Consider the following 27,982-nt stretch of genomic DNA (forward strand, 5'->3'; position numbering starts at 1 on the left):
GGAAGCTGACCCTCTGGGAGCATGTTAGACCCATTCACAGAGATTTCATTTCAGAGTCGATCATTGTCTTTTCCATTTCAGAGGCTCATCCAGCAGTTTACTAAATGGTATCCCCACCGTGGCCTCAAAGAGCTCTGTCTCCTTCTGTGAGCCTTCTTCTCCTTCCCAGGAAATTGCTTCAGTCCTGGTGGAATACTGCAGACTATAAAAGCTCCTCAACTTCCTGTGTTCTAAAAGGTATTCAGTAACAATTCAAAATTAAGGGGCGGCACAGTAGAATGGTAGAAAAACACGGAGGAAGGCAGACCTAGGTTGAATTGTGGGTCCTCTTCTTAGTAGCTATGTGGACATGGGTTAGTTAGTTAACCTCTCTGGTAGTCAGTTTCCAGATTTGGATAGATCTCTAGAAAAGAGGGTGACAAATTCTATCTCAGAGGTTTGCTGCGGATATTGAATGAGGTGAAGTATGTAGAAAATCTTCAGTGCAATAATGCAATTAGAATCTATTGATGTAGGCCTGCCATGAATGACTACAGGCTGCACACTGCTTGACTCTAGGGGGTGACATTCACACTGTGCTCAGTGCCATGCAGTGAATAATCTTTATAACCATAGTCATCCTACTGAAGAATTTACCATACTGCCCAGGGCAAAGAAAGCATATATATAAAAAAGCAGTCATTATCATTATTATTAGCCCTCCAGTGAGATTTTCATACTGGTTACTCACTCTTGTTTTTTCTTTTTAAATTATTTACTATATTAGGTAATCTACCTAACTAAAGTTCATGTTCATCCAAACTGAACAGTTTCTGCAATAGCCTACCACCATTTTGGACTCAGCAACCTACAGGTAAGTTCTGATCTGGACTCCTGGATATTGTCCCCAGTCTTGGAACTAGAGATTAGCCTTTTCATTTGCCTAGGAAATGGAATCAAAGGTCATGGAGGAAATGCATGAACAGAGTTTAGGAGATGGAGAACCTGCTTTTTGGGGTGAGGATGAAAGTTGCAGACTATCAAACTTGAACTTGAAAATTGTGGTGATCTTGAACATCTGTTTCCTAGTCACAGAAGAAGAAAAAAGTATTTAAAAGTGATGGCAAAAAGACTTCAAGGATCAATAGAACTTCTTGCTAGAGAATTTGGCACTTCTTTGGAGAAGATCTCTGATAGCTACAATCTAAAATTTGATTGTCAAGCATTAATATGAATTTATGAATGCTGAACTTTAGGTGCAACCAAATCCCATTTTTAACTGCGAGATAATCATTTTGTGGACCTTAAACTGCATTGATTTTAAATAACTTGAAACCACACCTACATTTTTAATGTACTGCTTTGCTCTCACTTTATAAGGCGATTCTTACCCAAACTAGTAGATGCGCTATTTGCTCCATCCCTTTAGAAGTACATCGGGGGTATTAGGTCTAACATTTAAGTCTCTAATCCATCTTGAATTAATTTTCATATAAGGAGTAAGGAAAGGATCCAGTTTCAGCTTTCTACTTATGGCTAGCCAATTTTCCCAGCACCATTTATTAAATAGGGAATCCTTTCCCCATTTCTTGTTTCTCTCAGGTTTGTCAAAGATCAGATGGCTGTAGATGTGTGGTATTATTTCTGAGGACTCTGTTCTGTTCCATTGGTCTATATCTCTGTTTTGGTACCAGTACCATGCTGTTTTGGTTACTGTAGCCTTGTAGTATAGTTTGAAGTCAGGTAGCGTGATGCCTCCAGCTTTGTTCTTTTGACTTAGGATTGTCTTGGAGATGCGGGCTCTTTTTTGGTTCCATATGAACTTTAAAGCAGTTTTTTCCAATTCTGTGAAGAAACTCATTGGTAGCTTGATGGGGATGGCATTGAATCTATAAATTACCTTGGGCAGTATGGCCATTTTCACGATATTGATTCTTCCTATCCATGAGCATGGTATGTTCTTCCATTTGTTTGTGTCCTCTTTGATTTCACTGAGCAGTGGTTTGTAGTTCTCCTTGAAGAGGTCCTTTACATCCCTTGTAAGTTGGATTCCTAGGTATTTGATTCTCTTTGAAGCAATTGTGAATGGAAGTTCATTCCTGATTTGGCTCTCTGTTTGTTACTGGTGTATAAGAATGCTTGTGATTTTTGCACATTAATTTTGTATTCTGAGACTTTGCTGAAGTTGCTTATCAGCTTAAGGAGATTTTGGGCTGAGATAATGGGGTTTTCTAAATATACAATCACGTCATCTGCAAAGAGGGACAATTTGACCTCTTCTTTTCCTAACTGAATACCCTTGATTTCTTTCTCTTGCCTAATTGCCCTAGCCAGAACTTCCAACACTATGTTGAATAGGAGTGGTGAGAGAGGGCATCCCTGTCTTGTGCCAGTTTTCAAAGGGAATTTTTCCAGTTTTTGCCCATTCAGTATGATATTGGCTGTGGGTTTGTCATAAATAGCTCTTATTATTTTGAGGTACGTTCCATCAATACTGAATTTATTGAGCGTTTTTAGCATGAAGGGCTGTTGAATTTTGTCAAAAGCCTTTTCTGCATCTATTGAGATAATCATGTGGTTCTTGTCTTTGGTTCTGTTTATATGCTGGCATGTTCTCACTCATAGGTGGGAACTGAACAATGAGATCACTTGGACTCAGGAAGGGGAACATCACACACCGGGGCCTATCATGGGGAGGGGGGAGGGGGAGGGATTGCATTGGGAGTTATACCTGATGTAAATGACGAGTTGATGGGTGCAGCACACCAACATGGCACAAGTATACATATGTAACAAACCTGCACGTTATGCACATGTACCCTACAACTTAAAGTATAATAATAATAAATAAATTAAAAAAAAAAAAGTAGTACATCGGGGGAAGAAAAGGGAAGAGAAAACTGGGAAATTGCACCCATTCAGAAATCACGAAGAGGCTGGGCTTTTGCCCATCATATGTGACTTTTTTTGGAAACATGATTTTTGAAATGATTTAAAACATAAGTTGTTGTAGGTTTGAATTATACAGCTCAAGTGAAGGGGTGTAGGATGTATGTGGAGGGTAAGGGATGAAGGTTGGAACAATTACTGTTTGTGAGGTCCAAGCTGTTCATGTATTTGTTTAATTCTCATAACACTTCTGTAAAACTAGGGTTATTGTTGCCATTTAACAAGGAGAAAAGCCAGGCTCTAAGAAGAAAATTAATCTGCCCAAAGTCATAGCTTTGTTCTCTTCAGAATAAAACCTTTACTTAAAAGGTAAAACTATAATGTTATTTTCTTTACTGAAGATATCACAAATGGTATATTTCTAAAAGGACGATTTCTTTGCCATTTGTTTATTTACTTATTTTTACCTGCTATACTGAGGCAGAGAGACTGGGAAACCTCAAATAGGATGCTAATTAAAAAGGTGGAGTTTAGGTCCAACAGCTTAATAATATTCTGGTTCAGAAATCTTACTGCAGTGGTTCAGGCTAGAGATAATGAAAGTCCAAATTGAAGCAGTAACTGTTAACAGTGGCAGGAAAGGGATGAATATGAGAGATTTTTGGATATAGAATTGGCAAAAAGTGGTATACTAGTTAAAGGTCGTTGTAGATGATGATAATAATGACTTTTTTGTGTGTGTGGAAGATAACAAAAACTGACTGGTGGAATTAAGAAGGAAAGATTTATCAGAAGGATTCCAGGGTAGCTCATCCAATTAAAGAAAGAACTGAATATTCAAATTTTGGAAATGCAGAAATCAAGGGCTGTCTAGGGAACTCAGCAGTGAGCCTCCACATATCTTTTTTCTAGAGGATTGCCATTAGGGTTATTGACTTCGAATCTATGGTTCGTTACTTTTATTATTGGTCTCAATTAAAGACTTCATTGTATCTATGCCCTTTGCTCTGTAACTCTGTAGCCCCCACTCATGGTGAGTCTGAAATTGGTCATGGAACAGTAGTGAATATGGTGTCAGCAAAAACTTGAATAACACTTGCAGAAATAATTTGGCTCTGTGTCCCCACTCAAATCTCATCTCGAATTGTAATCACATGTTGAGAGAGGGATCTGGTGGGAGGTGACTGGATCATGGGGGCGGTTTTCCCCCATGCTGTTCTCATGGTAGTGAGTGAGTGCTCATGAGATCTGATGGTTTAAAAGTGTTTGGCAGTTCCCCTCGTTCTCTCTGTCTCTCCTGCCGCCATGTAAGATGTACCTTGCTTCCTGTTCACCTTCTGCCGTGATTGTGAGGTTCTTGAAACCTCCCCAGCCATACAGAACTGTAGGTCAACCAAACCTCTTTTCTTTTTAAGTTACCCAGTCTCAGGTAGTTCTTTATAACACTGTGAGAGTAGACTAATACACTTTCAGATTTCCACTTTCTTGGTTGCTCCCTGTCTTTGCCATGAGAATATGCCTGGGCTAGCCTAATGGATGATGTGGCACAAGAAATGGAGCTATGACATCCCATATTTCTGAGCTGAACCCCCAGCTATGAGAGAAAACCCATACGAAAACTGCATATCCAACCTGCAGCTGACTGCCAACACATGGGTGAGCCCCACCACACCTAGTTCAGATCAGCAGAACTGTCCAGCTACACACAGGCTCATGAGAAAAAACAAATTGTTGCTCTAAGTAAATTTTGTGGGTGTTTGTTACACAGCAACGGCCGACTGATATATCACCTCTGTGTCTCTGAATTCAAATTTCAATTTCTTGAATAAAAGAATTTGTTTGATTCAGCTTGGTTCTTATGTCATAGCTCTGGATAATATAGCTGTGACCAGAGGGCAGTTGGCATGGCTTAAAAGGAGAAAAATTTGTGAATTGGAAAAACACCCCACCTGGTAATTTATTACATACGAGAAGGGTTGAGATAAAATGGAGAGTCCAAACTCCTGGAATATTTGTAATTACTCCCAAAGATTCACCAAACCCATGAGAAGAAAGGGAAATTGAGAATCAGCATTGGGGAAATTGCTTGTTCATAAGGAGCCAAAAATGACTGGTCCAGAACTATGAAGGATTTGATTGAATGGAGATCATAGAAAGGACACTGTTTTTTTTTTACTTCTGCATCTTCAGTGCCTAGCAAAGTATAGTACACACTCTCCTTCCTCTACAGGAGGAGAAGGGCATCAAAAGACGTGCTCAAAATAAAGTATCAGCTGTTGCTATTGAAAAGAGAGGGGCCAAATGTTGCTGGTTACAAATATATCGATGCATGGTAATGAGAGGTCTACATTGTATTAAACATTATTAACAGTAGGAATCTGTGCCAGAAACAAAAACATTTGTATTATCACATAATACACTAACATTTTTTTAGGCAACCAACTGATGAACCACCTCCATGTGGTGTGTATCTCACTGTGCTTACATCTTGCTTGCCATAATCACAGAATTTTAGACCTGGAGGGCACTTAAACCCTCTGGCTAGAGATGTTATGGCACAATCCCAGATATACTCAATCAGCACCTAATTACTGAGCTCAAGCCATGTACCTTGCACACACAGAAGGTGCGAGCAGTTCCAGGAGTCAGGTACTTATTATGACTGGTTAGTTAGTGATTAATGTGATCTTAATCACGTTAGTCAATTTCTTCATTTTCATTTCTCATATTTCACCAGGCTCTGCTTGCATATCTGGGCTCAGTCTCTATACTCTCACTGAAAGCCTGAGAGGAATGCATTGAGAGGATGGCATGGGGAAGCACTTTATCCTATGTGAGGTCTTGAGGTTAGTGGCATTTAAACTCTCATCTCCCTTCTTTCCCTCCCTTATTACATCTCTGTCTTTCTGTTTTCCTTCCCTACCTCCTTCCTTCCTTCCCTTCTCATCCCTTCTTTCTTTTCCTCCTTTCCTCTCTTCCTTTCTTTGCTCTTTTTCCTTCCTTCCTTCCTTCCTTCCTTCCTTCCTTCCTTCCTTCCTTCCTTCCTTCCTTCCTTCCTCCCTTCCTCCCTCCCTCCCTCCCTCCCCCCTCCCTCCCTCCCTCCCCCCTCCCTCCCTCCCTCCCCCCTCCCTCCCTCCCTCCCTCCCTCCCTCCCTCCCTCCCTCCCTCCTTCCTTCCTTCCTTCCTTCCTTCCTTCCTTCCTTCCTTCCTTCCTTCCTTCCTTCCTTCCTTCCCTGATTAAGCCCTGGGTTCAAAACGTGGTATTTATCACATGTTCTCACTTATAAGTGGTAGCTAAATGTCGGGTACACATGGATAAAACCATGGAAATCATAGACACTGGGGACTCCAAAAAGGGGGCTGCTGGGAAGGGAATGAGGGTTGAAAAATTATCTGCTGGGTACAATGTTCACTATTTAGGTGCTGGGTATCCTAGAAGCCCAAACTTCAGCATTATGCAGTTTAATCCATGTAACAAACTTGCACATGTACCCTGAATTTAAAATAAAATTCAATGAAAGTGTCATGTAGTACTAAGGACACCTTTCCAGACTCTGATCCCCCATGTTGGTCAAAATCTAGCATATATGGTTTTTTAAAAAAAGACATTTTACTCAGATCTGAGACAGAAACAATTACAGAAAACTGTGGTTCCTATATTGTTCTAATTGTTGACATAAAATCTCATTTAATCCATACAGCAACTTTACAAAATAGATATTATTATCCTGATTAGTAGATAATAGAAATAAGGCTCAGAAGAGTAGGTAATTTCCTCAAGGTCACATAACCGAGATGTGACACAACTGGGATTTGAGTGCTTGTTCTGAGAGTTATGACTACAAAACTTGTGTTCATTTTTCTGCACATGACAACAGATCCATGACCCCTTAGTCAAATTTCCACTCATAAAATGAGACATAGTTTCTGTGTTATTTAGCTATTGCTATAATAGAGCTGCATGACAAGCAACCCCAAAACTCATTGGCTCATAGCAGTAAACATTTATTTTTCTCACACATGAATCTGTAAGTTGATTGGTATCTGACTTATTTCAGCTGGACCTGGATGGATTCAAGTAGGTTTGGCTCTGCCAGGCAGGTTGGGTGCAGGTCTATTCCAAATGTCTTCTCAATTTCCTTCTACCAGAATCCTAGACATCTTCTCATAGTGAATGATAGGAGTGCAAGAGAGCCATCCAAGTCATGGGAACCCTCTAAAGCCACTGCCCACAGTAAAATGTTGATTAACATTTATTGGTCAAAGCAAGTCACATGGCCAGCTGAGCTCAGAGAGTCAGGGAAGTGTAGTCCACCCATGTGGTGAAGAACTATAAACTATAAAGTTATATGATAACATGTGTAATTCTATAACCGAGAAGGAGTGAAAAGCTGGGAGCAGTAATTCAGTCTACCATAGTCCCAGACCCTCAAGACGGACAAGTTAAGTGTGTGAGTTGGGGATCTATTAGCTTTGCCACTTCCTGTCCATGAAGCATTTTACCTAACATGCATCTTTTCTGAGCCTTCATCTGTGATGGAATGGTCACAATAATCCCTGTTCAGTATTCCTCACAAACTTACTGTATGGGGCCAGGTGCGGTGGCTCACGCCTGTAATCCCAGCACTTTGGGAGGCCGAGGTGGGCGGATCACGAGGTCAGGAGATCGAGACCATCCTGGCCAATATGATGAAACCTCATTTCTACTGGGAAAAAAAAAAATGAGCCAGGCATGGTGGTGTGCACCTGTAGTCTCGGTTACTCAGGAGGCTGAGGCAGGAGAATCACTTGAACCTGGGAGGCGGAGGCTGCAGTGAGCCAAGAAGGCACCACTGCACTTCAGCCTGGGAGACAGAGTCTTACTCTGTCTCAAGAAAACAAACAAACAACAAACAAACAAACAAAAACCAAACTTATGTGTAGCTCTGAGAGATCAAATTGAACTTCTTTATGAACTTTATTTCAGACTCAAAGTTATATTGCCATGTATGTATGTATTATTATTGTTATTATTACCATTATTACCATTATTATTATTAAGGGTAAAAATACCCTTAATTAGGATATTTTTGAAGTTTTGTTGGGTACCACCTGGTAGTCTACAGTTGGAGAACCCAGTGGTCTGTAGGCTGTGGCATTAACGCTCATAGATTGTGTGATAGCATTGATGGTTTGGTTTCAGGTATTATTAAGTTATTTGTTTATGATATTTAATAAAAGCAGGCACTGTTTTGTCTGCAGCCCATCAGAGGCAGTACCAGCATTCCATTTCTTTGGGTGTGGTTTTCATTTGGGGCAGCCCCGAGTGGGAATGAGGGCCTTTGTTGGTTCGTGGTCTTCGTCTATTTCACCTAAGTGGTCTGCAGTCTGCCAGAGCTTGAGAGCCCTACTTCCCGTGAGTGCACGACTCCCAGGCTGAAAGCATTCACACAATTTCTATTGCTTCATAATGGGCTGAATTCTGTCTCCATCAGACAAACACAAATAGTGCTTGAGGTGAGGCAGAAAGTGCAATAGGTATCCTCTGCCAGAGCCAACTAGCTGCAAGTGCGGATGAAAAATAATATCTCCCCAAAGAAAGAAACCACAACAATGACAGGGGGAAGAGGGAGGCAGAAATTGCTATTATAAACTGAAAAGAAAATCCGTAAGATAAACCTAAACATATTTTTACAAGGTTTGCATATTTTTTCAGTTCACCTCAAATCTATGAAATTCAATTCTCTGCAACTCAGTCCAATCAATATTTGTTGAGACTAGTATCAGAAACACAGGGATGAGCTTTCACTCCAAAATGACTAATACATGAACTCTGTCCTTAAGAAACTCTAGGCTAGGTGCGGTAGCCCATGCTTGTAATCCTAGCACTTTGGGAGGCCGAGGCGGGTGGATCACGAGGTCGGGAGTTCGAGACCAGCCTGGCCAACATAGTGAAGCCCTGTCTCTACTAAAAATGCAAAAATTATCTGGGCACAGTGGCAGGTGCCTATAATCCCAGCTACTCAGGAGACTGAGGCAGGAGAATCGCTTGAACCCGGGAGGTGGAAGTTGCAGTGAGCTGAGATCTAGCCACTGCACTCCAACCTGGGTGACAGAGCTAGACTCTGCCTCAAAAAAAAAAAAAAAAAAAAAAAAGAAACTTCAGCCAGTGGTGAGCACCACCCAACCCCCACATCCCAGACACACACACATGAGAAGTCAGCAGGTAGGAGTGAGGCAGACTGTTGTTGAGTTCCTGGAACGAAGTCTCGACCTCACTGAGTTTGTTTCCTCATCTGTAAAATGGGGACAATATTGTGCATGTCACAGACTTCATCTGATGCCATTAATTTATTTTAAAAATATTAACTAAGCCCCCTGTTTTGATTCAGGAGATGTGGCAGCCTTTTAGGATCCCACAGACTTACACAGGAGGCATATATTAAACAAATAAGCACAAAGCAATGATTCCTAATTTTAAAAGTTCTGCCCTGACTATATTCAGGATATGTGGGATAGAAGGGTATGGCGTACAGGGTGTTTAAAGGACTTATTGTAGGCTAGACGGTCATACATTGCTTCCCTTTTAACACACATAGGAAGCATGCTTGTAACTTTGCAAGGTGTACACACAGCATGGGTGTTGGCTGGGTTGAGGATGTGGGAATGTTTCAGGGAGAGGGAATAACAAGCAAAGAGGCTCTGGTGAGAGGGAGGATTGCACCGTGGGAAGTAAGAGAAGTCAGCATGGCGGGAATGTAGCGAGAGGGCTGAAGGGATAGACATGGGCTACAAATTGTAATGCGGGTTTGGATTTTGTCCTAAGACCACTGTGAAGCTATCATAGGGATTTAAATGGGGCGGTGAGGCTAGGATTTGATGGGCTACAGTATGGGCAGTGATTGGGAAGAAGGCAAAGCAGCTGTGGGGAGGCCAGTAGGTAAGTGTACTGCAATCTTCCGGGAGAGAGGTGATACTGGCCCCTCCGTAGTAGGAGTAGGGGTCGAGAAAAAGACAGTCTAGAAACAATCTTAGGAGGTCACCAATGTCAAGGGCACTACTGATCTACAAGTTGTTGCAAAATTCACTGGTCAATTTTTTGCCCTCCTGTTGCTCTACATTCGACACAAGCTGATTATATTGATTATGTCCTTCTTGAAGCATTCATTTCCCTGTGTTTCTGGGATACCACCATTTCTTGGAGTTCCCTTAATGCACTGGCCACTTCTTTGTCTGCTTTGCTGCATCTCTTGAATATTCAAGACTTACAAATTATTTTCCTTTCTTTGAGTCACTCCCTACCAAATTATTATTTCCATTCTAACTTCCTCCTGACTTGTATACCCAGTTGCTAATTCCATTCAGATATTTAAATCCAAAATGAAGCGTTAATTTTACTCCTTGTCTTCTAGGTCTTAGCGCTCCATTCCTCCAGTTGCTTTGAGCAAAAGCACTTCGATTGTTGGAACCGAACTGTCGATTCCCTCCTGGGCAGGGGTCGCCGCGAAGGATCACCGACACGAGATTCACAGCAGAGAGTTATTTATTACTAGCGCGCTAGGGTCCCAAGCTCTAAGTTGGCCCTGGGACCCCGAGTGCTTGTTACAGGTTGTTTATATAGGCAAACACAAGTTCAAACACAGCTTAAGGCGCGAAATTCAAACAAAGCTTTAGGCGCGTGGTAATTGGGTCTAGCTATGGCCTGAGCAAGGTGTCTTGTTCTAATTGGTTAGAGCAGGACCTTATGAGGTTTTTTCTTGGAGTTGCTGATTCCGGGAACTTCAAGGCAGGGTGGGACCCCCGGAATTGGCAGGGTGGGACCCCATGAGGTTGTTTCCCGGAATTGGCAGGGTGGGACCCTATCAGGGTGGGACCCTATCGAGGCAGGGTGGGACCCTATCCAGAGCCACCTGGTGTTAATTTTTTTCTATATGAGGCCTAGTTTCTTAGTTTTATGAGGCCTAGTTTCACGATATCACCCTCGACCCCCTTTTTTTTTTTCTCATAATTCACATTCAGTCCCTCGACACACTCTGGAAGCTTATTTTAGGCTGAGTGCCTTCATGACTTCAAGTAATGATGTCCCTGTGTCCACATTCTTTGCAATGTGGCTTTTCAGTTCCTCCCATCAGCTGTGGAGTCTATTTCCCCACCTTTGAATAGGGGTTAATTTTGTGACTCACTCTGCCAAGAGAGTGAAAGGCTTCATATATAAATGAACAATATCCAGACTGTATATAAAAATAGACCCATAGCCAGCAGCACCCCGCCCAGGAAAAGAAACAATAACTTTCATAACTATTGGCCACAAATAGTCAGGACTTGATTAATAACTGACAACTTTCCTAATTTTTGCTCCTGCTTCCAAATTAGAACCAACTGGGTGAAGCTAAATATGCACCCCCAACCAATCACATAAGATGCCCCACTCCCAGTTAGCTCACCTATAGTTTCTCCATGCAACAACCTACAATTGCAGCTCACCTGAGGCCTTCTCTTTTTTTCCACTAGAAAGCTTCCCACACCTCTTCCTGTCTTTGAATCTCTGTCATATGCAAATGACAGTGGCTGACTTCCCTGCTCTATCAAGCTCTGAATAAAAAGCCTTTGCTTGTTCTCATTTGGGTGGTCTTCCTTTATTCCCAGAAGAGTACAGTAGTAACAATGTGCCCATTGTATGTTTGTGTCTCAAGAAGCCTTTCGGGCAGTTAGCAGTTCTGCTCTTCTCTCTTGCTTTTCTGCTATTACCATGAGAACAAGCCAGGCCAACATCCTGGGAATTCAAGGGCTTGCTGGAGTTCAAAAGACTATATGGAACAGGGTCAGACGTACTTTTGTAATAGACTACACTTTGCAATAGAGCCGCCTGAAAGTAAGAAGCCAAAATAAGGAAGCAGAGAAATTTAGAAGGTTAATTCTGCAGTTATTTGGGTGATAGGAAGATATGCAAAGTATTTAGCTTCCCAGTTAACAACTGAGCTGGCTGGGGTTAGTGATAACTTGGTTTTCTCTTTTGGTGACTACAAGAAGTGGAGGAGGCAGGCTCACTCCAGGAGTCTAGGCTGTGATGCTGCTTGTAGGAGCTACTGCTAAAGCCCCAAGCCAATCAGCTTCTATTTCATGTTGATCTTTTGAGGGTGGAAACCTATTGGAGAGGAGCATGAGCAAAGCCATTGTATTTGCTGGGGCGTTTTAAATATTGCTGAGATAGGAAATACTGTGTTTTACAGAGCCATGAATGAATTCTTTGTGTGTTTATAAATGCTTAAAAAGCACAGTCATGCATGGATTAACAACGGGGATACATTGAGAAATGGATCCTTAGATGATCTGGTTGATGTGAGAATATCATAGACTATACTTACACAAACCTAGGAATTATAGCCTACTACACACCTAGGCTACATGGTGTGGCCTATTGCTTCTAGGCTACAAACATGGACAGCATGTACTGAGTACCGTAGGCAACTATAATGCAATGGCGAATGTTTTGTAGCTAAACCTATCTAAACATAGAAAAGGTACAGTACAAATATGGTATAAAAGATTTAAAAATGGTATACCTGCATAGGGGACATATCATAAATGGACTGAAAGTTGCCCTGGGTGAGTGAGTGCGTGAGGGGTGAGTGAATGTGAAGTCCGAGAACATTACTGTACACTATGGTAGATTTTATAAATTGTAAACTTAGGCTACACAAAATTGATAAAGAAATTTTCTTTCTTTATTAATAATGAACCTTAGCTTATCATAACTTTCTTACTTTATAAACCTTTGAATTTTTGGAACATTTTGACTCTGGTAATAATAACACAAACGTGTTGTATAGTGGTAAAAAATATTTTCTTTCTTTATATTCTTAGTCTATAAACTCTCCTAAAATTTTATTTATTTATTTATTTATTTTACTTTTTAAACTTTTTGTTAAAGGCTAAAGCACAAATACGTTAGTGTAGGCCTACCTGGGGTCTGGATCACCAATATCACTGTCTTCTACCTCCACATCTTGTCCAAATGGAAGGTCTGCAGGGGCAGTAACACACGTGGAGCTGTCATCTCCTATGATCACAATGCCTTCTTCTGGAAGACCTCCTGAAGGACCTTCTTGAGGCTGGTTTACAGTTAACATCTTTGTTGTAATAAACAGAGAATTACACTATGAAATAATGAACAAGTCACTGCAGTAGGTTTGTTTACACCAGCCTTCCAACCAACATGTGAATTATATACTGTGCTGTGACTTGTAACAGCTATGCTGTCACTAGGTGATAGAAACTTTTCAGCTTCATTATAATCTTATGGGACCACTGTCAAATATGCAGTTGGCAGAAACATCCTTATGTGGAACATGACTGTTCTGAAAAGGACTGTTCTGAAAAGGAAAAACAAATATACATTTAGCCTGGGAAGCCTTCTAGGTATGATGAGCATAACAACATCCCTGAGTTGAGACTTCTGTTGTAGAAAGCAGCTTCAAATAAGCCTTCATGAGGACGCAAAGGTTTGCAACGATGACTAGCAAAAAGCCACAATTTGCATTGCCCAGACCAAAGCTTACTGAAAACGTAAACATGAAACTCAATATGAACCATGTGGCCTAGATTTTTAGCTATCAACATTTTTTTCTTTCTCTTTCCCCCACCTTGTACAAAGAATACTTTGATTTCTTCCATTCCATTTATTTTTCTTTGCAACTTGCATCAAACACAGGCACCATGCACATGTACTTTGTTTGGGATCCAGTGTTCCTGTCTCTACAAGTCAATCCCTGATGATAGATAGGGAGCAGCCAGTTACTGAGTGCAAGAGCTTTCTTTTTCCCTGTGAAGTTCACTAAGAAGTACCCAAGCGGCTGTCTGCAGTTCATTATTACCTGATAGGGCCTGGCTGGTGACCTTTCACTTCTGATCTGCAGATCTAACTCTAGCATTGTTTTTAGTGAGCGTGCAACAAATTGGGGATCATCTGTATTATTGGATATCCTCAGAAGATTTTATTTGCTCTCTTTCTCTCGAACAAGCAAAGTGATAATGTTGATGTCTCGTGAAAGTCTTTGTACCATTCTTTATCATTAAAATAGCTATGTCTAAAATCCTGTGGGCTTACATAGAAAATACCTAAGTGTAGCCAAACACATGTCAGGCATTCCAGGTTCAAAGCCTAGCTAGGCGAGTTGGGGCAAGTTGTTCACTGGGCTACAGTTTCTTTGGCTACAAAGAGATGCAGTTGCCAAAGTCTCTCCATCTCTAATGTTGGATAACATCAACTATGTGCAAATTATAAATTTAGAATTCTGCAGAAATCCTCAATTCCACGTTTTGAGTGCTTATTATATAGTTAAGGGATTTTAAGACAGTCATTTAACAAACACCAACTGCCCTCATCCCATGCACTGGGCATGCTTCTAGGTGCTGGAATAGGACAGGGAGCAAGACAGACATGATTCTTACAATCCCTGGGCAAATGTGCTGGTGGTAAAACTGGCCTAAGGTCCCACCCTGATTAATTAATAAAGCTAGTTTTGAACCCAGGTCTATATGATTACAACATGCTTGTTCTTATTCCCTAAGCTTTATTGTCTCCTGACATTGAAAGACCTAGACTTTAGGTCCCTGGCTTTGTCTTACAGGGACACAAATGTGGTAGTGATGGTTAGGAGGGCCTTTTCATTCTTGAAGTTTAGCCCAATAGGAATTCAATATATTCATTGAAAAAGCATCTGTTGACTGTCACCATAATTCTGGGAATATGGGAAATTGTAGCATGACACTGTATTTCTATTTATACCTTCCTCATATCAGTGCAGAGTTAATATTGAGTCCTATTTTCCCAACATTTATGCTACTTCCCCTGTACTTTACCTCTGTAATAGGTCTGCTATTAAGATAAGTGAGGACATTATGAATTCTCCTGAAAGAATAGACTCTATAAAATTAAATATTTCTTCCACTTAGTGTCAGATCAGTGTGGTCTTCAGCAAAGACGTCACACTCAGAATAAAAACCAGCAACAAAAACAACAAATGAACAGAACTCAGCATTACAATTTACCAGCCTTTTGACTTTGGCTCACACAACTTATCTGATTCCCTATCACAGATTTTTGTCTGTTTGTACCTAAAATAAGACATAATCTGTTAAGTGCTTAGCATAGTGTCTGAAGCTATTAAAGGTATTCAGTAAATACTCGTTCCCTTCTCTCTCTAGAAGGAAAGGGCACACTGCATTGCCAGCCTGCCCTCAGCCACCTGGAGGCTTACCACAAAAAGAGCTGAGCTGAGGCTTTCAGCATTAGACAACAGCTAGGTAAGTTAAAGATAGTTTCACTTCAGGATGTGATTTCTATACATTTATTCACATTTTTATACCATACCCATTTTATAGATGAAGAAAACTAAGGAACAAAGAAACATTGTTTACCCAGCATCATCCTGGTTAGGGCTAGAAATATTAAGCCCTACAGTAATGAATTGGATGAAAGGTGTTTGAAGCCACCCCTGTTGTTCTCTTCATCATAGGCAGATACCTACCAAAGGGAAAATGTGTTTATTGTGAGCTTTCCGTCCCTTTCTCTGATGTCACTGTAGAATATATCCAGGAGGATGTGGATAGTTCCTCGGAATGTGGTGCTAACCGAGCAGGGACAACTATCTCTTTCTTTGATCAGAGGTCAAAGGGCTGATGTGCTATCTATGATCCGGACACCAAGGAAAGGACCAAGGTAAATGCACTATGTAGAGGCTGGGGGACTTTTGATTCCTCTCCACACTATCGGCAGGAATGGCTTACATTGTGAAAACAGGACATTTGTTGAAAAGTGGCTTGATACATCCAAATTAAGACATAGTAGAACTGGAGTAAGAACATTTGTTTCTCCATTAATGATCCTAGATTATCTTAAAACCAAAATATTATAGGTTTAACAAATTTCAGTGTACCAGACACTTGCCTTTAAATTACTTCCTTTATTCATCTGAACAGTCTTGTAAAGTAAGACAGGGGTTAGCACATTTTACTGATGAGAAAACAGAGGCTTTGAAGCTCAGTTAATTTGCCCCAAGTTGCTCAGTTGGTTAAGAGGTGAGCTGGATATTATGAACCTTCTCTTAGCCATGAGTTACCTAATTTCAGGTAACTTTAGCAACATGTCCATGAAGCTTGTCCTTAGGATCACAAGTCCAGTGCCTTTGTGGCAGTGGACGAGGGCTAAACTCTCAAGGGTTTCCAGAATTAACCTGTGGCCATGTGTTGAAGTCTGGTGGGATGAGCCGAGTCGGTGCTCCATCGGGTTTACTCTGTGCCCTTGTTCCTTAAGGCCAAGAGAGGATGTCCCCTCCAGTCTGTGCCTTTCAGTGTCTCAGTCTGGTGGCTTCCCTGCAGTTGCAGTGACAACTGTGGTTGCACAATCACTCCCTTCACCCTCAGGCACCCGTTGACTTCTGACCTTCCCTGAAGATTTGCTCCATGGATAACCTGCTGTCCAGACAGCCTGTTTATAGGAGGACAACCCCACATTGTTTGTGTCATGAACTGCCAGCCATTGTCCATCTTCCCCCACATCTCATCTGTCATTTGGGCTTGTGTCAAAAGCAGGGTCAATTAACTTCCTACAGAGATGTTAACATGGCAGACACAAATTGATTTATTTGTTTTAGCCAGGCCAGTTTTTGCCATGAGCATCCCAGGTAGAAGGGATAGTTGCTCCTGGAGACTACATGTCAAGATTGATTGCTCTTTTATTTTGGAAGAAATACAACGTAAATAGTAGATGTGGGCAGATGGAAATTTGTCTGATAGATTGGTGCCGTCCAAAATCTGAATGGATTTCTTCCTCCTTATGGTATTTCTACTTTACAGCATCAACCTCCACTTCTCCATGCCATAATATTTCTTTGTAAGAGAGCACCTGCTCGATCTTGGTTACTGTTATCCTTGCTATTTATCTAATGGCTCTATCCAGAAACAAATTATCATCCTTATCAACCTTCTTATATAAACTATCCTTTTATCAACCTCCTTACTTAATCTAAATGGTCATTACATAATGTTGGTTCTACCTCTGAAATTGTCTCTCCTCTATACCTTCTGCTACCTCCTTTTCCACTTAGCCATACTTCAGGCTACCATCTCTTCTACAGTGATCATTGCTATCACCTTCTACCAGGCCCTGCAGTTTGAACTTCTCCAATCAATTCTCCAGTCTAGTCTTGATTGAAGGGCAGAGTTAATCATATTACTTCTCTGCTTAAAAGCCTCAATGAATCTGCTGCCTACAGAATGAAATCCCAAGCAGGCCAGATGTGACAGCTCATGACCGTAATCCCAGCACTTCGGGAGGCAAAACTGAGTGAATGACAAGCCCAGGAGTTCAAGACCAGCCTGGACAACAAAGTGATATCCTGTCTGTATAAAAAACAAACAAACAGTATGAAGTCCCAACATTTATGCATTTCTTATAAGGCTCTTTATTGTGGGGAAAGGACTCCCTGTTCAACAAATGGTGTTGGGATAACTGGCTAGCCATTTACAGAAGAACAAAGCTGGGCTTCTACTTTCACCATACACAAAAATTAACTCAAGGTAGATTAAAGATTTAAATGCAAGACTTCGAACTGTAAGAATCCTAGAAGGAAATCTACGAAACCCTATTCTGGACCTTGGCCTTGGGAAGGAATTTACGATTTAGTCCTCAAAAGCAATTACAACAAAAACAGAATATGACAAATAGGACCTAATTGAACTAAAGAGTTTTGCACAGAGAGAAAAGACACTATCAACAAAGTAAACAGACAACCTACAGAATGAGCACAAATATTTGTAAACTAGGCATTGGACAAAAATCTATAAGGAACTTAAATATCTGAACCAGCAAAAAATAAATACGCCCATTAAAAATGAACAAAAGATATGAACAGACAGTTCTAAAAAGAAAACATACATGTGGCCGAGCATATGAAAAATTGCTCCACATCACTAATCAGGGAAATGCAAATCAAAACCACAGTGAGCTACCATCTCACATCAGTCAGAGTGGCTATTATTAAAAAGTTGAAGAACAACAGATGCTGGTGAGGCTGCATAGAAAAAGAATCACTTATGTGCTGTGTGTAGGAATGTAAATTAGTTCAGCCACTGTGGGAAGCAGTTTGGAGATATCTCAAAGAACTTCAAGCAGACTACCATTTGACACAGCAATCCCATTACTGAATATATACCCATAAGAAAATAACTAGTTCTACCAAAAAGACACATACACTAGTATATTCATTGCAGCACTATTCATAATAGCAAAGACATGGATTTAACCTACACACTCATAAATGGTGGACTGGATAAAGAAACTGTGGTACACATACACCATGGAATACTACTTAGTTACAAAAAAAAAAAAAAAATGGAATCATGTCCTTTGTAGGAACATGGATGCAGCTGGAGGCCATTATCTGAAGCAATTTAATGCAGGAACAGAAAACCAAATACTGCATGTTCTGTTTTAACTGAAAGCTAACCAATGAGCACTAATGGACATGAAGATGGCAACAATGGACGCTGGGGACTACTTAGGGCTGCAGGGGCAAGGGTTGAAAAAATAACTATTAGATACTATGCTTAGTATTTGGGTGACGAGATCAATTGCACCCTAAACCTTAGCATCATGCAGTATACTCAGGTAACAAACCTGCCCGTATACTCCCCTGAATCTAAAATGAAAGTTGAAATTTTTAAAGAAAAATAAAACTGTCCATTATACAAGCTCTGTGTACCTATGCAATCTTTTTCATAGTCATTCTGTTCTTTGAAGCAATGCCAAACTCTTACTTTTCCAGAAATATGCTATAATATTTTGTGTAATTATATCTTTGCACATGTTCCCTTTGTCTGAAAGAATATTTTCTTTTTTTGTCACTTGGAAAACTCTTATTCATCCTTCAAGATCCAATTCAAATATCACACCTTTAGACCAGTCTTTTATCCCTAACTTGAATTTACTAACATCATTTTCCTTACACTCTGCCTCTATTATAGCAAGTGTCCCGCTGAATTACATTTAGTTACTTAAATGATTGTTCTGCTACTAGCTTTGAATCTTCAAGAAGAGGAATCATGTCTTATATATCATTATATACCTATCACTTTGCAAGGTGGTGATGCATAATAAATTCTCAGGAAATATTTTAGAATTATATGAAGTGATTACCTCCCAGATCTCATTGCCAACAAAGAGTTAGAGCTGTTTCAAATGCAAAGAAATTACTTACTCCTCCTATGATGCTTTATATCTTTGATTCTTCGCACACATTTCCTCTGCTTGTGACCACGCCACTTGTCGCTTAAAGAAGTCTTATGTACTCTTCTTAGCACAAATGTCATTGCCTCCTTGAAGCCTTTCTTTACTTTCCTAGGTAAAATTAATCATTCTTTCCTTGGGTTTCTCACTGTACAATGTATATGCTTATTTCATTCTTTTATTGTAGTTAGCTCAATGTTTTTCTAAATAATACTTTAAAAAATCATGAAGTGTAAATTAGTTCAATCATTATGGAAGACAATGTGGTGATTCCTCAAGGATCTAGAACCAGAAATACCATTTGACTCAGCAATCCCATTACTGGGTATATACCCAAAGGATTATAAATCATTCTGCTATAAAGACACATGCACATGTATGTCTATTGCAGCACTGTTCACAATAGCAAAGACTTGGAACCAACCCAAATGCCCAACAACGAGAGACTGGATTAAGAAAATGTGGCACATGTACATCATGGGATACTATGCAGCCATGAAAAAGGATGAGTTCATGTTCTTTTCAGGGACATGGATGAAACTGGAAACCATCATTCTCAGCAAACTAACACAGGAACAGAAAACCAAACACTGAATGCTCTCACTCATAAGTGGGAGTTGAACAATGAGAACACAGGGACACGGGGAGGAGGAACATCACACACTGGAGCCTGTTGGTGGGTGGGAGGCTAGGGGATGGATAGCATTAGGGATAGCATCTACCTAATGTAGATGATGGGTTGATGAGCACCGCAAACCACCATGGCACTTGTATACTTACGAAACAAACCTGCACGTTCTGCACATGTATCCCAGAACTTAAAGTATAATAATAATAAAAGTAAGTAAAATAAAATAAAAATCATTATTAAGCAAAAAAATGCACATTTCCTTCATTCTACCAGAATTAGTTGTAGCTTCTTTTGTAGGTTCATAGCATGTATTTCTAAGCCTTCCATATAACTTGTCTTAGAGTATAATAGTTATTTGCTTATGTGTTTGTAAGATGTTAAGCTCCTTGAGGGAAGATTTGTGCTTTATTCATCTTACTTTTCTTATTGCCTACCAGGACACCTGGCACATAGGTGCTAAGCAATTACACATTAAATTGAATTGAAATGAACAAACGAACAAAATGAAAAAATGAACAAAACTATAAGATGTTTGAGAATAGTGATTTTACCTTACTCCTTGATTTTACCAAAGTAACCATAGGAGGGAGATTAAAAAAAAAAAAGAAAGAATAGCCTTTGGTTGTGCCTATTTGACAACTGGAAACATTTCTGAAATAAAACAAGAGCTGTATTATTGTTGACTTGTCACTAGAATGTCCCTAACGTTTAAAAATAAAGCTCCGGCCAGGTATGGTGGTTCACGCCTGTAATCCCAGAACTTTGGGAGGCTGAGGTGGGTGAATCACAAGGTCAGAAGATCAAGACCATCCTGGCTAACATGGTGAAACCCTGTCTCTACTAAAAATACAAAAAATTAGCCGGGTGTGGTGGCAGGCGCCTGTAGTCCCAGCTACTCGGGAGGCTGAGGCAGGAGAATGGTGTGAAGCTGGCAGGCAGAGCTTGCAGTGAGCCGAGATGGCGCCACTGCACTCCAGCCTGGGTGACAGAGTGAGACTCCATCTCAAATAAATAAATAAACAAATAAATACATAAATAAAGTTCCCTCTATTATGGCTCCTGTGCTGGAGCTACATGTACTCTGCAGTGGGAACTTACAGACAGACCTTGTTAATGCGCTTCTAGTAAAGTGAGTTAACGCCTATGAAAAAACAATGTTGAATTCAAATATTCCAAACTTTTGCTCTAGACCAAACACTCAGGAGATGATCTTAGGATGTAAAATGAGTCTTCTATTAAAATGTTCATTTGTCTCTTAAGATGGCTCAATTAGAATTAACCTGTTTCTTTTTACTGCAGGTAACCCATCTACCTGCAGTAGTTGGTTCTTTTTTTTTTTTTTTTCTGAAACAGAGTCTTGCTCTGTCACCCAGGCTGGAGTGCAGTGGTGTGATCTTGCCTCACTGCAACCTCTGTCTCGAGTTCAAGTGATTCTCCTGCCTCAGCCGAGTAGCTGGGACTACAGGCACATACCTCCACACTTGGCTAATTTTTGCATTTTTAGTAAAGTCGGGGTTTTGCCATGTTGGCCAGGCTGGTCTTGAGCCCACCATCAAGAACCAACATAATTTAAGGTTAAGGTGTAATTATAACATATAATTGCCACAGAGGCAGTAAAGAATAGTATTTAAGAAGATGGGCCCTGGAAGTAGAGGTTCTATGTTCAACTCTCAGGGATGTTGCTTTCTAACAGAGTATGAATTCCAAGTCTCCTAACTACTTTTCCTCATCTGCAAAAATGGGTCTACCTTAGTGGGCTGTGCATAAAATATACATGAGTTGCTGTTTGAAAAATCCTTAGAACCGTGCCTTGTACACAGTAAGAAATGCTATGTAACTATTTATGAAATCACTTCCTTCCCTTGAGTCTTTTGGGGCATAGTTTTCCACCTAAAATTTTCTTATTCATGCTCTTTTTCTACTTAAGGGTTTATTTCTAGTTGCATTCTATTTCAACCTTGAAGACTTTGATGATCAATCCTGCCTCAGTCACATTTCCTAAATTTGAATTATACCCCAAACACATGGTAAAATCCTTGATACTCTTTACTCCATTACTGTCTATTGGGTGTCAAACAGTGACTCAAGGGACAACTATTGGGGGCTTAGCTATGTGTCAAGCCAAACCCATGGAATTTTCTAATTAAAAATCTGTGTGCAGAGAAGTTCTGCAGGCAGATGGTCTAAGAACAAGGAAGAACTTAAAAAATTCCTCAAGAGAGGCTCAAATCAATTACTGTGTATGCAGATGTGTGCCTAATCCCCCCAGATAGCGGGAACTCTCTAAGACCACGGGGAATCCTCATTACATTGGACAAAAAAAATTCAAAACGTTTTAAAATTTAAATCTTTAAAAATTTTACTAGTAAAATTAAAAATTTAAAGATTAAAAAATTAAAGTATTTGTTCAGTAGTCCTATGTGGACTTTGTCTAAGGCAGTGAAGAGCTAAAGTAATCCTGACTCTCAGAGGATTGTGAGAAGGCCCCAATGACCTAGAGTGGAAAGTAGAGGCATTGTTTGAATGTAGGAGAGAGATTTGATTAGATTGAGAGTGTGTGTTGTCTACTTGGATGGTTTGAGTCGACTTGCACAGAGTGGATGAAATTCCCTGTTAGTTTTATGTTTACAGTTTATATTCCTTCAATTTGTAATGTCCAGTAGAGTAGACTAGTCACATGTGGTTTCTTCTGAGCACTTGAAATGTGGTCATTCTGAGTTGAGATGTGTTGTAAGTATAAAAGACATATTGGGTTTCAAAGACTTAGTATGAAAGAAAGAAGATAGAATATATCATGAATGTTTTTATATTGATTACATGTTAAAATGATAATATTGCAGATGTATTAAGTTAAATAAAATATATTTTAATAATTTTTTTCTAAGGTGGCTACTAAAACATTTAAAATTATACATGTGGCCCACATTATATTTCCCTTGGACAACTTTCCTTTAAAGTATGATTTTGAAAGGCTATAAGAACATATTGAGAACATATAATGTGCTAGGCCTTGTGCAAGTTGTTTGCAATTAAAAGATAAATCAGATGAATCTCACAGTTTGAGATGGAAACAGATGTGTAAGCACCTATCTACGATGCAAGGTAATGAATATGCACTTGGGCAGCAGTATTGTGTGGAAAAAAGGTATGAGGTTGGGTTATATGGGGCTGAATTTGAATTCTAATTCTTCTACCTGCTGGTGGCATAAAGGAGACATTCATTTGCCTCTCTGATTTTCAGTCTTTTTATCTGTATAATGGTAATGATTATATCAGCTTATTTTATTTGTGGTTAGTATTTGCATAGCTCTTAACAGGTGTTCAATAAATGAGTTAGTGTCATTTGGTTATATGATCAAAGTTCTTTGGTGCTATGGGAAAAGAGAAAATGAAGTGCCTAATGACTAATGTTGAGAAAGTGGAATAGGTGAGGCTTACAGAAAAATGTCATTCATCTGGAGTATTAGATGATCATTAGGCATTTAGAGAATGGATGGCAAAATTAGGGACAATAATAAAAAGGAAATTTACATGCTCATATATTTCTCACTGTTCTAAGTATTGTACCTGTGATAGCTCATTTGAACCTTTCAGAAGTGCTATGTGGTAGGCACTTTAATTATGTTCCTATTTTGCAGGTGAGAAGAATGGGCACAAAGAAGTAACTTCTCCAAGGTCACACAGCTAAGAAGAAGCACAACGGAGGTTGGATCTAGGCACTTAGGCTCCAGAGTCCATGCTCCTAAGCACTCTACTCTGCTACCTGAAGAGGAACCATCCAGAGCAGGGCAGTGGGAGAACCTAGCAGACTGTCCGTCATGGTTGGAATACATGAGGAGGGTACCATGGTGGCATATATGAGGGAAGAGACCTGATGAGTGAGGATGGAGATTGCCTAGAGGTGAGACTGAAGAGGGTAATAAGGGTTTACTAGTGAGGGACTTTGGTTGCCATACTAAGGAATATGGACTTGATTCTATAAACCGTGAAGAACCATGGAGGATTTCCAAATCGGGTAGTGGTATGAACAGGGTTTTATTTTAGAAAGAGAATTCTAGTAGCAGGATGGAGATTAGGAAGGAGCAGATAGAGGATAGAAGCAAGGAGACTGCTTAGAAGAACACTAGAGTATTGAAGTAGTCCAGGCGAGACATGTTGACGGCTTGAGTTAGGGCAGCAGCCACAGGCATGGATCCAAGAGGTAGAGTCCATAGGACTTGCTTGTAGGAATCACATTTTACAGATGATGATAGCTTGTTATTATTTGCTTTTCCTCCATTGCCTGTGCTTCTTTTTGTTGGCATATGTTCCCTAGTTAGTCCAGATTGAGTTTTTCTTTTTTTTTTTTTTTTCTGTTTTTCTTTCTCAAATTGTCTTTACACTGTTATTTATATTCTGGACATTGTAGCACATGATGATTGTTATGTTTCAGGTTAAAGCTCCATGAAAAATACAGTGTGATTATTATCCATCTGTATTTTTCTCTTAATGCTTAATGGTATATTTTTACTGGGCACAAATAATCACCTAATTGTATGTGGTTATTGAAGTCACATACAATGTTCTGTTAAAGATTACCCTAATTATGAGGCAAGGTTATTAGATTCTTTGTTTTCCCAGTTTTAGGCCTGTAGAATTTTCAAAAAGCAAAAGGTTGAATAGGTATTGAAATCTTAATACTATCCCATTCAGCACCCCTCTCATTTGGCTGTTGGGGCAACCTATGTATGCAAATGGGTTGACTCCAGTCACACTCCCTGCTTTGATGAGACCAGGCAGCATGAGCCCTGAGCATGCTGGGGAAACCATTGTTGTCTAAAATGAGGACTGTCTGATAGGATATAAAACTCTGGTCCTTTTGTTTCTAGTTAGATTTTCTAACCATGAATATATTTTTCCTCTTGTATTAGCTATTTCTATGTTCTTGTTCAAATGTATACCTTATAGATATCTTATTTTTAAAAAATAATTTTATTTAATTAGATTTTTGATAATGTTTCTGGCATTCAAAATGATAGGAGCAGTTGGACCTTCCATTTATTTAGTGAAAATTTGAATGTAATTGCATTAGTGGAAAATGTAACTGTCCAGAAGAATGAATTTGAAAATAGGCAAATGATTACAACACACTTTTTTTTTCTTTTTTGAGATGGAGTTTTGTTCTTGTTGCTGAGGCTGGAGTGCAATGGCATGGTCTTGGCTCACTGCAACCTCTGCCTCCTGGGTTCAAGTGATTCTCCCACCTCAGCTTCCAAAGTAGTTGGGATTACAGGTGCCTGCCACCACACCCAGCAATTTTTTTTTTGTATTTTTAATAGAGACGGAGTTTTACTATGTTGGCCAAGCTGGTCTTGAACTCCTGACTTCAGGTAATCTGCCAGCCTTGGCCTCCCAAAGTGCTGGGATTACAGGTGTGGGCCACTGGGCCCAGCCACAACACGCTTTCTATGGATGGAAAAAGCTATATCCTGAACTAGTGTTAAATTGTGCTTGTTACCCATGCCCATTCACTCACAAGGTCATTATCACACAGAAGGCATCCATTGTAAAGTTGCAGATCACACATTGCTGGAATTAGAAGGAAATAGTTGGGCTATCAGATTAAGAATCCCAAAAGACCTTGACATGCTGAGGCAATGGATTCAAGCTAAAATACCATCTTAAGATGGTTTTATTTGGTTCCAAGAAATCAATCACACAAGTATACATTTGGAGATAAGAGCCTGGGATGCCATGTATAAAGGAAAGTTACAAATCCAAACCATAGAGTTTTAGAGAAGGTGGCTACTTTAGTATTTTAGGAAAGTGGTAGGTAAGGGAAGAGAAGAATGGGGATGGTAGTTCAAGAATGCATGTTCTTTCGCCTTCTATGAAAGCACAGAGCTGTAGCTATATGCTGAGAAGAGGGAGAGGTTGGATAGTGTGGGATTGCAGATGCCAGAACAAGGAGATCTGATTATCTTGAGGGTGGGGAGTGAGACTCAGTGAGGAAGAATGAATGCGGTATTAAGGACATAGTTGGAAAGATTAGCCTGGGAAGAAATGAAGGTTGTATCTCTTCCTAGACAAGAGGGGTGGAGGTAAGCCTATGGAAAAACAAGGCCACTTTAAAGTTACAAGCATCGTGATGAGATGGAGAGAAGAGATGGAAATAATGAAACTGGGAAGCTTCACCCTTCTCAGAAATGATAGATGAAGTTACCTGCTAGATGTGGAAAGGTGACATTCTCAGAGATGGAGAACTGTGAGACAAGGAACTGCAGATGTGGTCAATGCCAATGCAGAGTGGTTCACTCAAAGCTTAAAGAAGTGAGGACTTGGTGTGATATCATACCCTTGATGTGATATATTGTATCATATCTTGTCGCTCCCTTGATTTAAATGCTATGATGGCCACTCACTGCTTTTGGGGATAAAGATAAAAATTCTTAGCTGTTGTGCAGTCCCTCCATAATCTGGGCTGCCCTCCTTAGTGGCCTCACCTTGTTCCGGTTGTCAGTCACTGTGTTAAACGTCCTTTGTTAGTGCTGCCAGCCCACCCTGTGCTTTAAGCTCGAGGGCTCAGCCTGCAATACAGTCTCCCGACTCTTGGCCTAGTTAGCACCTGCTCCTTCTTCAGAGAGCAGAGGAAATCTGACTTTCTCAGGAATGCTTCCCTAATCTATCTGAGTAGTTTTGTTCCCCACTCCTTGCATAGCACCCCTCTCTTCCTTTATATTTTATCCCAAATGTAATAAAATAAATCATTGTAAAGATAAATCAAGAGAAGTTAGGAAGAGAAATAAGAATAAGTCTATGTGAGTTCAGGATTGGCAGTATAATTTGTATGTCCTGGTGCAAAATAAAAATATGTGTCTTGTTAAAAAATTATTAAGAAATTCAAGACAATGACAACAGAGCATGAAACCAAGCACAGGGATGTCTGAGCGTGAAGGTTTATGTGACCACCTGGGTCATCTACCCATGAAGCAGCCCTGTGTGAGCTTCTCCTGCCACACACAGGGACTATGAACTCTCTGAATTTAACCCATGAATTGGCTGATTGACTTAATGGGAGTTTAAGAGTTAAGGCACTCTGCGATGCTAGTTATGACAATGTTGAAATGATGAACCACTGTGCTTAGAACAGAATGGGTTACAACAAGAAAGTACAATGAGGCTGACGGACTGGCTGAGTAGGAAACAGCAGAATGTCAATGCAATAGAATTTTGGAGTGAAGGACACAATAGAATAGACTGTCTATGCATTATTTATTAGTGCATCAAATTGGCATTTAATTTGTTAGTTCCTACTTTGTGCTGGGGGGAGAAGTCATTGACTTTTTTAGCATATGACATAAAGGAAGACCTTGAGAAATTTTAGAGAGAGTCAGGCACAGAGTTTGAAGTTCAGCGATATGGTTTGGCTGTGTCCTCACTCAAATCTCATCTTGAATTGTAACTCTCATATGGGAGGAACCTGGTAGGAGGTGATTGAATTATGGAGGACGGGTCTTTACTGTGCTGTTCTCATGACAGTGAATGAGTCCATGAGATTTGATGGTTTCACAAAGGGGAGTTTCCTTGCACAAGCTCTCTTCTCTTGTCTGCTGCCGTCTGAGACGTGCCTTTCACCTTCTGCCACAATTGTGAGGCCTCTCCAGCCACGTGGAACTGTAAGTCCAATAAACCTCTTTTTTTTTTTTTTTTTTTTTTTCAAATAAATTCCCCAGTTTAGCTATGTCTTTATCAGCAGTGTGAGAATGGAATAATACACTCGGGTTTACTATTTATCAGCTCTGTGACTTTGATAAGTTTCTAACTTCTCTGTGTTTTAGATTTTTTTTTTTTTTTTTTTGTGGGGATGTAAAATTGGGATGATGTTAACATGTCCTATGGTTGTTTGAAGGACTGAATGAGTGAACGAAAGGTGCTGGGTTTATAGTAAGTTCTTACAATTTTGCATTTGTACACAATTAATTTTCTCTTCAATGCCATTTTCTTTAAGCAAGTTAGTTGAATTCAGTCACAGTATCACCATATATTATAAATAGCTAAAATTCATGATTAGACTTAGGTGGATGCAGAGAATGTATTCGTGTGCTTTGTGAAACTTGTAATGGCAACTTTTGAGCAAAAGGAGCAAAATGTATAAGCGAGCTCATCTGCATTATAGTAAGTGCCAAACATATCTGGAAGTGGACTCCAGCATTTTATATCTGTGTTTCTACAGTCAG

General features: G+C 40.0%; 1 long non-coding RNA gene across 2 annotated transcripts; it reads left to right on the forward strand.

Annotated features, from left to right (window-relative positions):
- Positions 1–27,418, forward strand: LOC144340897 (uncharacterized). 2 transcript variants are annotated; one of them, XR_013417440.1, is made up of 5 exons: positions 1–237; positions 767–853; positions 5,606–5,714; positions 23,405–23,667; positions 27,285–27,418. It is a non-coding gene; the product is annotated as an uncharacterized LOC144340897 (long non-coding RNA). The 2 variants fall into 2 exon arrangements; XR_013417441.1 differs by lacking the exons at positions 23,405–23,667; positions 27,285–27,418 and adding an exon at positions 10,260–11,463.
- Positions 27,419–27,982: the final 564 nt, after the last annotated feature.

The sequence above is a fragment of the Macaca mulatta genome, chromosome 5, assembly GCF_049350105.2.
Source record: "Macaca mulatta isolate MMU2019108-1 chromosome 5, T2T-MMU8v2.0, whole genome shotgun sequence".
Lineage (NCBI taxonomy): Eukaryota > Metazoa > Chordata > Mammalia > Primates > Cercopithecidae > Macaca > Macaca mulatta.